Here is an 11,485-nt window from a genome sequence, read left to right as displayed (position 1 = left end):
CATGGAGCTTCTGTGTGAGTGCCCCCTGTTAGTCAACCAAACGTCACTCGCTCTGAGATCTTGAAGTAGTTGTTTCCCATGCTCTGCAAGGGCCATGGTTTTTGTGGAGCGATAGGTAACGATGCTTTGTGGGAGGCAGTTGTTAATGTGTGCAGAGGGTCCCTGGTTCGAGCCCAGGTTGGGTCGAGGAGAGGGACGGAAGCAACACTGTTTCATTGATGCTGCGGAAAAGGAGGAGGTCAAAGGGGGGGTGAGCGTGACAGGTGTGAAATAGTTAGCGAGGTGCGTGCTAATAGCGTTTCAATTGGTGATGTCACTTGCTCTGAGACCTTGAAGTAGTTGTTTCCCGTGGCTTTTGTGGAGTGATAGGTAACGATGCTTCGAGGGTGTCAGTTGTTGATGTGTGCAGTGGGTCCCTGGTCCGAACCCAGGTAGGGTAAGGAGAGGGACGGAAGCAAAACTGTTACATATGCATGTTTAGGCCAGTGCTTGCTGGATGGTTTTGACACCTCTCAACATTGTCGCAGCGAATACGAAGAAGCAGCCTGTCTGGTCATACTGGACCTCGCCCATGATGCTGAACGAGGCTCCCAGACAGATGGGCATCATGGCTGTGTATTTGAGGATGTGGTGTTGCTTGCCCAGGATCAGAGTGGAGATGGCCAGGGTGAAGATTGGCGTGGTGGTGTAGATCATTTGGGCAAATGACAGCTGGACATAGTTTAGACCCACGTTGCCAAATGCGATGCTGGCACAAAATGTCAAGCTCAATAGAAACACCTTGCATTTGGCGCTGGTGGTAAGGTCCTTCTGGTTGTCAACCCCACCGTTTTGCTGGAGCATTCGCAGTTTAATAAGCCCATAGTCCACCACTATCGCTGTCAACATGTGCAGGGCCGACAGCAGTAACGGGTACCTGAAGTTGTACACTGCAAAAATCCATTTGTTAAGACTGGAGATGGTTGTCCCCGTCACAAGCCAGACAATGACAGCAGACAGAAGGTGCAACATCTCCGCCTGTGGCCTTTTCCCAGGCTCGCGCCAGGTCACCTCGCATTTAGAGAGGCCATCGGTGCTAATCATGTTGGTTTCATCCTCGTTTCTGTAAGGCAAACACATCTTGACTTGGTTAAGCAATAACTAGCCAACTAAACTCCACTCCATGATTCACGATGGAGTTGAGCAGTGACTGTGTGGGCGGACTGAAGCTCCAACGTAACATAAAATTTAGTTTTTATCAACAACTACTGTTTTCAGCACCCAAAGAATAGCCCGCAATTACACAGAACAATGTTGTGTGTACTTGCAGCTAAATTGACTTGAAAATGGCTTAAATTGACTTGAAAATGGCTGTGTAGCAATGATCAACAACCAACTTTACAGAGCTTGAATCATTTTTAAAAGAATAATGTGCAAATATTGTACAATCGAGTTGTGCAAAGCCCTTAGACTTACCCAGAAAGACTCACAGCTGTCACCCAGCTGCCACCTGCCAGCTGCCACCCACCACCATTCTTGGAAATATATAGAGATGTGCTCAGTGATGTGTTGTGTTGGATTTGCCCCAAACAGAACGCTTTGTATTCAGGACATAAAATTCATTTCTTTGCCACATTATTTGCCTTATTGCAAACAGGAAGCATGTTCTGGAATATTTGTATTCTGTACAGGCTTCCTTCTTTTCACTCTGTCAATGAGGTTAGTATTGTGGAGTAACTACGATTTTGTTGATCCATCGTCAGATTTCTCCTATCACAGCCATTAAACTCTGTTACTGTTTTAAAGTCCCCATTGGCCTCATTGTGAAATCCCTGAGCGGTTTCCTTCCTCTCTGGCAAGTGAGTTAAGGATGCCTGTATCTTTGTAGTGACTGGGTGTATTGATACACCATCCAAAGTGTAATGAATAACTTCAACATGCTCAAAGGGATATTCAATGTCTCCTTTTTTTTATTTGACCCATCTACCAATTGGTGCCCTTTTTTGCAAACCATTGGAATACCTCCATGGTCTTTTTGGTTGAATCTGTGTTTGAAATTCACTGCTCGACTGAGGGACCTTACAGATAATTTTATTTGTGGGGTACAGAGATGAGGTAGTCATTCAAAAAGCATGTTTATCAATATTATTGCACACAGAGTGAGTCCATGCAACTTATTATATGACTTGTTAAGCAAATGTTTACTCCTGAACTTATTTAGGCTCACCATAACAAAGGAACTGAATACTTATTGACTCAAGACATTTAAGCTTTTCATTTTGTATTAATTTGTCCAAAACACAATTCCTTTATGAGGAACTTTATAAGTCAAAATGCAAGCCAAGTGCAATTCTCTGCAGGGCGCGGGAGATGAAGTGCACCTACAATGTATTGTGTGATATCAATTCAATGCATGGGCGGAGAAAAGTTATAGTGGGCAAAGTTCGATTTCCCCAAAAATTACTAAAAATGATAGGCTCATTACATTGACTGGAAATAAATGGGCAAGACAAAATACTTAAGTGCCTTTGAATGGAGTATGTTAGTAGTTGCCAGGTGCACCGGTTTGTGTCAAGAACTGCACCGCTGTTGGGTTTTTCATGCTCAACAGTTTCCCGTGTATCAAGAATGGTTCACCACCCAAAAGACATCCAGCCAACTTGACAAAACTGTGAGAAGCATTGGTGTCAACATGGCCAGCATCCCTGTGGAATGCTTTCGACACATTGTAGAGTCCATGCCCCAATGAATTGAGGCTGTTCTGAAGCTGTTTAACTCAATATTAGGGAAAGGGGATACCTAGTCAGTTGCACAACTGAATGCATTCAACCTAAATGTGTCGAATCAGAGAGGTGCGGAAGGTGTTCTTAATGTTTTGTACAGTTGGTGTAGTGGCGACCCGTCATTCAGCGCAGGTGGAGTTGCCTGTTTTGCGTGTTATTTTGGCATTAATAGGTGTCACATATCAGTTTGCAAACAATGTAAAAGAAAATAAAAAAAACATTGAGTTAATAAAGCCACATACAAACATGGTTTTTGCTTTCTTGAAAATTCAAGCCCATTGGGTGCTGCCATAGAGTTACATTAGGAGTGCCCATCCAAGAAGTCTCAAGGCAAACACCACACACGACAAAACACCACTCCAATGAGGGACCACGAGCAGACGACGCTGTGAGTGGAATTAATTACTCTCACAGCAAGACCAGCAGCAGCTACCCTCCTGTACAAGATGAGAGAGAAACCCGTTCTTCTTCCAGAACAGTCGTAATGTTCCTGAAGCTGATAGGAGAGGAAACTGAGAAGTTGACACGGGAGATACTGGAGCTATCGGAAGAGCTAAATTAATCCGCCTCAATTGGTCCCAAACAGTTCAAGCCACTAACTACCCAGGCTGACTCGCAACAATAAGGATAGAGCCTCACCTTCATTAATAATGGCCAACTCACCGGCCCCCCATAGCAGGCGCACCTCGACTAGTCAGCCTGAGTGGGCACAGCTGGTGACAACCAGAGATGATAAACTGCAGTTACAAAGGCAGTGTGATAAGATAGAGCACCTAATTGAAAACCTTAGGATCAGAGGGCTCTCCTCCTCAGACCAGTCATCCTTATCATCATCATCTACTCAGTCAACCCCTCGACATCATGAGTCATCGCACCAGCGAAACCGGTCGACTTCTCATTTCAGAACTCGGAGCACTAAAGCGCCACCCAGAGGGCTGACTTCACAGGATCGCCAACGTCAGCCCTAACCTAACCGTTGCGGTCAGCCTACACCTGATCGCAGTCGTCAGCCCACACCTGATTGTCGCCGTCGCGACTACTCACCTGACCGTTACGGTCAGCCTACACCTGATTGCCGTCGTCAGCCAACACCTGACTGTCACCGCCGTGACTACTCACCTGACCGACGCCGCTGCGACTACTTACCTGACTGCTATGGTCAGCCTACGCCTGACTGTCGTTGTAAATCCTCAACTGATTGCCATTGTCAGCCCACGTCTGACTGTCACCCCCGCAACTACTCACCTGACCGTCGCCACCGCGACTACTGACTTGACCATTGTCATCACCCCTCACCTGACCATTGCCACTGCAACTACTCGCCTGACCGTCGCCGCCCGGCCTACTCACCTGATCGTTGTCGGCACTCACCTGTCCGCTACCGCACACCTTCTCCACCCAGCCGGGAGTGCGTCTACCGACACCATGGATTCCCTCACAGAACTGTATGGCCAGCACCACCAGCTTTCCCTCCAATGCATCACAGGGTCAATGGATGGCCCCAACATCAAGAGTGGTGAAACCAAGGCATTCCAAAGATTCGCTCTGATGGTGCACTCAGAGTGAGCTACACTGCAGAGACCCTCTGCAATGATCGACCTTCCAGCAGCAGCAAGGTGCTGCTGAAAATGAGTCGAGTCATCTTGCGGAGCGGCAACAAGTCACTTGACACGTACACCCTGTTGAACGACAAGTCAGAGCGCACTATACTTCTACACGAAGCAGCAGAGCAGGTAGGCCTCCTAGGCAATCCTGAGGACTTGACACTTTGTATGGTGCGTCAAGATATCCTAGACGTCCATGGAGCTTCTGTGTGAGTGCCCCCTGTTAGTCAACCAAACAGGTCCTTTGACATCCACAGAGCCTTCACAGCTGGGCGTTGCACCGCATACCTACTGGACAAAGCCCTTCAGAAAAGATATTGGCACATCAAAGGCCTACCCCTTCAACTGCTGGATCAGGTGCAGCTGTTAATGCACATCAGATCAGACTATCCCCATCTAATCACCCCAACAGAACCAGTGCATTTGAGTCACCCTGGCAAAGCTGCCACCATCAAGATTCAGCTCAGATGGACCCTTTATTTCACAACACAAATCAGTTAACAACAAATTCTTATTTACAATGACAGCCTACCGGGGAACAGTGGGTTGGTTAACTGCCTTGTTCAGGAGCAGAACAACAGATTTTTACCTTGTCAGCCCAGGGATTCGATCCAGCAACCTCCCAGTTACTGGCCCAACGCTCTAACCACTAGGCTACCTGCCACCCCTTCGAGGGCCTTCAAAGGGTCTTCAAACTTCCACAGATGTCTCAGGTCACACTGCTAAGGTGTTACGTCAAGTATTCACGTTTTCAGTGATGCCTCAGAACATGCGTACGGTGCCGTCGCGTACCTCCGTACTGAAGACACCAATGGACGGCTCCAAGTGGCATTCCTTGCAGCAAGATCAAGAGTGGCCCCAAAACGGAGAACAGTCCATGCCAAGACTCGAGCTCTGTGCTGCACTCACCAGTGCCCAGCTGGCCGTGGTCATCAGAAAATAACTCACCTTGGAAATCCATGAGGTCATGTACTGGTCGGATACTACAACAGTCTTAACCTGGCTCCAGTCAGACTCCTGTAGGTACAAAGTATTTGAAGGCACAAGAGTCACAGAAATACAGGAGCTCACGGACCCCAGGCCAGGCGTTACATGGACACGGAGAGAAATCCGGCTGACAATATCACACGCGGCAAGACGCTGTCTCAGCTTTCAGAACACAACCTTTGGAGTCAAGGTCCTCCATTCCTGTGGCAGGCCCAGTCATCCTGGCCGAGAAGACCAGACCAAGTACCCCCTGATGAAGCAGAGGAGCCTACCTTCTGTGGGCTCCTGTCCACGGACACCAAGTCGTCTCTTCCTGATGTTGCCCAGTTCAACACTTTCCATGAGCTGGTGGAAGCCAGCGTGCAGTTGCTACACGGAGCGGCCAGTAGTGCCGACAGCCCTTCAGCCAACAATTTCAAGCAAGCAGCAATTCGAAGTACTCAGACATGCTCAGTCTGAGATCTTCGCAGAAGACTTCTCCCTACTAGAAGCAGGCAAGCCAATCCCTCTGAGCAGCTGTCTGGTGACGCTGACCCCGGAGCGTGACAACGACACCGGACTGATTCGTGTTTGAGGTCGTCTTCAGAGGTGTGACCTGTTGGACCCTGACGTTCTTCACCCAGTGGTTTTGGACCCAGGTCATCCACTCACCAGGTTGTTGATCAAGAAATATGATGAGCAGCTGAGGCACCCGGGCCCAGAGAGGGTGTCCGATCGAGGAACAAATTTCAAGGGAGGGGAGCAAGAACTACACAAGGCCTTCATGACTCTCCACCAACAGCTCCAGTAACAGTTAGCCAGTCAGAAGATTCGATTCACCTTCAACCCACCAAATGCACCACACTTTGGAGGATGCTGGGAGAGGGAGATCAGATCCATCAAGACTGCCCTGCAAACAACCCTTGGTGCGCAGACCATCTCCAAAGAGGTGCCGAGGACTGTCCTAATCAAAAAGAAGGGATGTTGAATTCCAAGCCCTTGGGATATGTGTCTTCGGACATCACAGATTCGGATCCAATCACTCCTAACTCTCTTCTCATGGGGCAGCCAGACTTGTCACTAGCACAGGTGGTCTACCCAGAGTCTGAACTGCTCAGTCGCAAAAGATGGAGACACAGCCAAGTTCTAACCGACCATTTCTGGCACTGCTTCATACGGAACTACTTACCTGCCCTTCAAGGCTGCCATAATTGGCACAAGGATAAGGAAGACCTTGTAGTTGGGACCGTTGTGATGATCAGTGTCCTAGGGCACTCTGGCAAGTTGGAACTGTAAACTCAGTTATCCCTGGAGCAGACGGGAAAATGAGGACAGCAGAGATCCAAGTCAAGGACAGAACCTACGTCAGGCCTGTTGCTCGACTCATTAAGCTGCATGCCCTTCCTCAAGAAGCTACTGACCCTTAGCTGGCTTGTCAGTTTAATCAAATATGTACAACACATTTGGGGGCGGCTGTAAATACACCCCTCGTCTTCTTTCCAAGACCCCAACTTTCCTTTGGGTTTCCTATTGGAATATGGTCACGCCAATTATCATAATATTATTAGCCAATTAGCAGCCTTTCCCCCCATGACTTAACATAATACCAGACCAGGTAGGGCTTCAGACAGTCTGTAGTTTCCATTCTGATGACCAACCTGTTTTCTCTCCTGCTTATTCTACCCCCTTAGGAGAAATTGCTTTTCTTTCTAATGTTTATTGTGTGTGCAGCTAAATGTAAGTGCCAATATCCTGGTGTCTTGTTGTTTGGAGCTAAATAGTGCCTGTTGTAAATATGTACCATTTGTGTTAAACTTGCTACCGTGCATACTCCTTGTAGCGTTAGCATTAGCATTGTCATCCAGAATGTATTACTATTTAGCATGCTTATTAGCGATTAGCATTTGTCTGTGGTGCTAGGCCATTTTCAATTTTAGATTGCTCATGTTTATTTTGTTTTATAATGTGTAGATATTTCTACATTGCACTATTGTTCTTTGTTCAACTAACGTGTTTGGGTCCACATAGCCTATTTAGTAGTTGACATGCAAATACGCATATTTTTCCCATACTGTGCTATAGCCTAAGTTCTCCTCTTTTCTTTACAGAACCACAATTACTATCAGAGAGAGTGGTGTTGTATGTGTGTGTGTGGATCTTCATTAAACCCTTGAGCTGGAACTACTGCTTCCTCGTTTTCTGAACAGACACCCTGTGGTGGTTGCTACCAACCTAAAATCCAGGACATAAGATTTTTATCCCTTTTTATTGGTCCTTCGAACTCCCCATATTTTTCACACCCCCTCCCTACCGCTTGCTATGAATTATATCTGATGGTGTATGTGTAACTGGTGTAAAATGGCTAGCTAGTTAGCGGGGTGCGCGCTAATAGCGTGTCAATTGGTGACGTCACTCGCTCTGAGATCTTGAAGTAGTTGTTTCCCATGCTCTGCAAGGGCCATGGTTTTTGTGGAGCGATAGGTAACGATGCTTTGTGGGAGGCAGTTGTTAATGTGTGCAGAGGGTCCCTGGTTCGAGCCCAGGTTGGGTCGAGGAGAGGGACGGAAGCAACACTGTTTCATTGATGCTGCGGAAAAGGAGGAGGTCAAAGGGGGGGTGAGCGTGACAGGTGTGAAATAGTTAGCGAGGTGCGTGCTAATAGCGTTTCAATTGGTGATGTCACTTGCTCTGAGACCTTGAAGTAGTTGTTTCCCGTGGCTTTTGTGGAGTGATAGGTAACGATGCTTCGAGGGTGTCAGTTGTTGATGTGTGCAGTGGGTCCCTGGTCCGAACCCAGGTAGGGTAAGGAGAGGGACGGAAGCAAAACTGTTACATATGCATGTTTAGGCCAGTGCTTGACTTGGACCCAAATAGCTGCCGGGACCATTTATATTTAGGTGCAGGAGCTCCTCAATAATAGGTTAATACTTTTGAGAAAATATTCTAATATTCTATTCTATAGGAGATGCAGGAACTCAAGCAGGAGATGCTCTTGCCCAAGTCAAGTACAGTGCTTAAGTAAAAAGACAAATAATGTCCCATTTAGAACACTGACAAGTAGAGCATAATTAGTTTTTTTGTTTGTTTTTCTTGCTCAGTCTGCGCCTACACAGTCCCAAATCGCTATGTCAGAGTTTACACTTCTTCTTCCATTTATAACGTGGGGAGGTCAAAATAACAAAAAACTATCTACCAAATATATTAATTTTAAAATGCTGATTACTTCACCTTGCCATTATCAATCACCTGATGATAAGACATGCAGGGCCGGCTCTAGCCTTTTGGGGGCCCTAAGCTAGATTTGGTTGGGGGGCCCCCCCACTAAGCAAAGAGAAACATTTACTTTTTAAAGTACATTTCCTGCAGTTCTACACATTTTGCCATGGGGCGGAGAAAATATTCTGCAATTTTATAACACATTTCATGCAATTCTACACATTTTGCCATGACTTGTGCTATCTTAACTGAGTGAGAGTGACAAACAAAATCAATGGGGGCCCCGTGGAGGTCAGGGCACCTGGGCACATGCCCTGTGTGCCAGGTCGGTATTCGACCATGATTACTACTGTACAAGTTTAGATAAATGTCTAGACTAACTTACCAATCTACAAATTGTTAGCTGACATGGCCAATTAACTGACTGTCAGGGACTTACAAAAGAAGAGAAAAACTGCTGATGCACAACCACATTTCAAACTTGCACCTTGTGTATTCTACTATTCTAAAAGCCAATTTAGGCTTGATCCAAAGATGTGGTCATGGAGGGTATGATGTAATTGCGGAGCCATGCAGAGGCCAGATCAAGCTCTGTACCGCATCGCTGTGCGCCTCTCAAATTTTGTAACAATGCGGAGGGCTCCGTATAGCTCCGCATTGACATGATTGGTTGATGGTAGGTGGGGGCGGTACGTCCTGTGTAAACACAAACTTCCTTCCTTGACAACTCCCTTCACAATAGCTCTGCTAATTGCAAGAAGTATGAAAGCCCTGAAGTCTTCATCACAGTATTTATTTTATCTTTATTTAACTAGGCAAGTCAACTAGAAAAACACCTTATTTTCAATGACAGTATAGGAACAGTGGGTTAACTGCTGTGTTCAGGGGCAGAATTACAGATTTTTACCTTGTCAGCTCAGGGATTCAATCTTGCAACCTTTCGTTTACTAGTCCAACGCTCTAACCACTAGGCTACCTGTCGCCCCAAGGCTACCTGCCGCTGTACGGCCACTTCAGACGTCGGATTGACCATGAAAAGCATTTTACTCTCAACAGTAAGTTGAAACCTGACTGAGTTCCTAAAAAAATAATATATATAAATGTGGGTTAGGGGGCCTAAGCAACCGTTTATGTCACTTATGCCTGGAGCCGGCCCTGACGACATTATTGGGGGGTCCCTGGGTCACCAGTTTGCCTGGGAGGGGGTTTCCTAGGCAAGAAAAGTTTTAAGACCCCTACCTTTGAAAACTGTTGACTCTTCTACTTCCTCTACAGGTGAGTCTGTAATTGGTTACAATTTCAAATCCAAAAGTTATGACAGAGAAAAGTTTCCAAAGAGTATTACATTTGCTACATTCAGCTGCATAGCCAGCGGTGGGGATGCTGTACATCTTTTTGCCTGAGCTGGCCCTGCAAATTGATATCTGTCCCTATCTGTCAGCTATTACAGGACTATTAAAGTCCCAGTGCCCAATTTTTTAAATTATTTTAATTCAGATTTTTCAGGGGGCACCATTACTTCCCGCGGCTATATTTAGCTGGCTACATATCTCCTACTGTTGTTAGCCAGAATGAAGTCGCCAGCCAGGAATGTAAGCAAGCCTCCGCTCTAGCAGCTGCAGTCGCAAGTAGCTATCGAAGATTAATTCATGCGAGGGGTCTCGTGATTAATAGTAGCAGAACTACGACGATTCATTTAACCCACTCAACAGCTAGGCTACACATGAAACATGAATCAGAAGGGGGTAATTGTTCACTTCATTGACCGTGGGTCATTACGATGCAAATAAATTGTTGTCGGCCCCGAAAGAGTCCTTGATCTAGCGTCATCATGCTTTGCTTCATCCAGCGCGAGCGCGGTGTAGAAAATCATGACGTGTTCTATCAACTTAAGTTGTTATAACCTACCCTGTCCTACCCGTATACATAGGGCGGCAGGGAGCCGTCCTAACGGTTAAGAGCCATGGACCAATAACAGGAAGGTCGCTTGTTCAAATCCCTGAGCCGAGTAGGTAAAACATCTGTCGATGTTCCACGGAGCAAGGCACTTAGCCCCATTTGCTCTGGATAAGAGCGTCTGCTAAATGATGTAAACCTAAAACAAAGTCGGAATAAAATATTAGACATGATAAACGACGAAACACAGAATCGTCAGCTACCACTGCAATGACAGACCAGATTAAACATCCTCACCATACGCACATTTAACATCACGCGGCAGCATAACGCTATTGCCTATGCTTTTTGGTTACATTTACCTCTTTCTTTGTGGATCTTTGGCTTGGTAACATCACAAAAACATCCCGGGCTCACATAGCGGAATGCTTGTCTGCCTCGTTACCGCCCGATCAGCGGTGCGGTTCACGTCACTGCAATCACCCTCTCTTCATTCACTGGGACAGTCACTAAGAAAAGATGACCTCGGCTAGGACAAAAGCTGACAGCGGAAGAAGAAGCATTACTCTATTATGCAGTGTAAGCACATATGGCAGATCTCTAAAGGCGTTTGTTTTTATATAACACTTCATAAAACATGTCTGCACAAATTTGAATTACATAACCTAAACAGAGCACTCAATGTACACAGTGAACAAACGTTGACCTACTGCTGACTATTAAAAAACAAACAGTACACCAACGCAAATATAGCTTATGGGAAAGAAATCACAGTGAGAGATTGTTCCCCTCTCACCCCCACCCTGCTCTCCCACCCCCAAGTGAGGAGTTGTAGTGTGAAGTATGCATGAGTAGGACACTTTTTGGTAGATTGCTATGTAGACAATCAGAATCAGTTATTTAAGTGATGTGCATTTCCATTAATTAATGTTGAAACAACTTGATAATGTATTATTCAGTGGATGCTACAACCCCTAAAACAACATCAGACCCGTACTTTTGCTAAAGGGCCTCTTTCAGTGTCAGTGGGACGCTTTAGTA

The 11,485-nt window shown here is 46.2% G+C and overlaps 1 pseudogene across 2 annotated transcripts; it reads right to left on the bottom strand.

Moving 5' to 3' along the window:
- Positions 1–97: 97 nt before the first annotated feature.
- On the bottom strand, positions 98–11,202 carry LOC145850365 (solute carrier family 35 member E4 pseudogene; annotated as a pseudogene). Of its 2 annotated transcripts, XR_014374529.1 has the most exons (2): positions 10,807–11,202; positions 98–1,102 (listed from the first exon to the last, which is right to left on the bottom strand). The product of XR_014374529.1 is annotated as a solute carrier family 35 member E4 pseudogene, transcript variant X2 (transcript). The 2 variants fall into 2 exon arrangements; XR_014374527.1 differs by lacking the exon at positions 10,807–11,202 and having other exon boundaries at positions 98–2,800.
- Positions 11,203–11,485: the final 283 nt, after the last annotated feature.

The sequence above is a fragment of the Salmo salar genome, chromosome 01, assembly GCF_965601325.2.
Source record: "Salmo salar chromosome 01, fSalSal1, whole genome shotgun sequence".
NCBI lineage: Eukaryota > Metazoa > Chordata > Actinopteri > Salmoniformes > Salmonidae > Salmo > Salmo salar.
The sequence above is the reverse complement of the archived record's forward strand: the minus strand, read 5'-3'. Positions and strand labels throughout refer to the sequence as shown.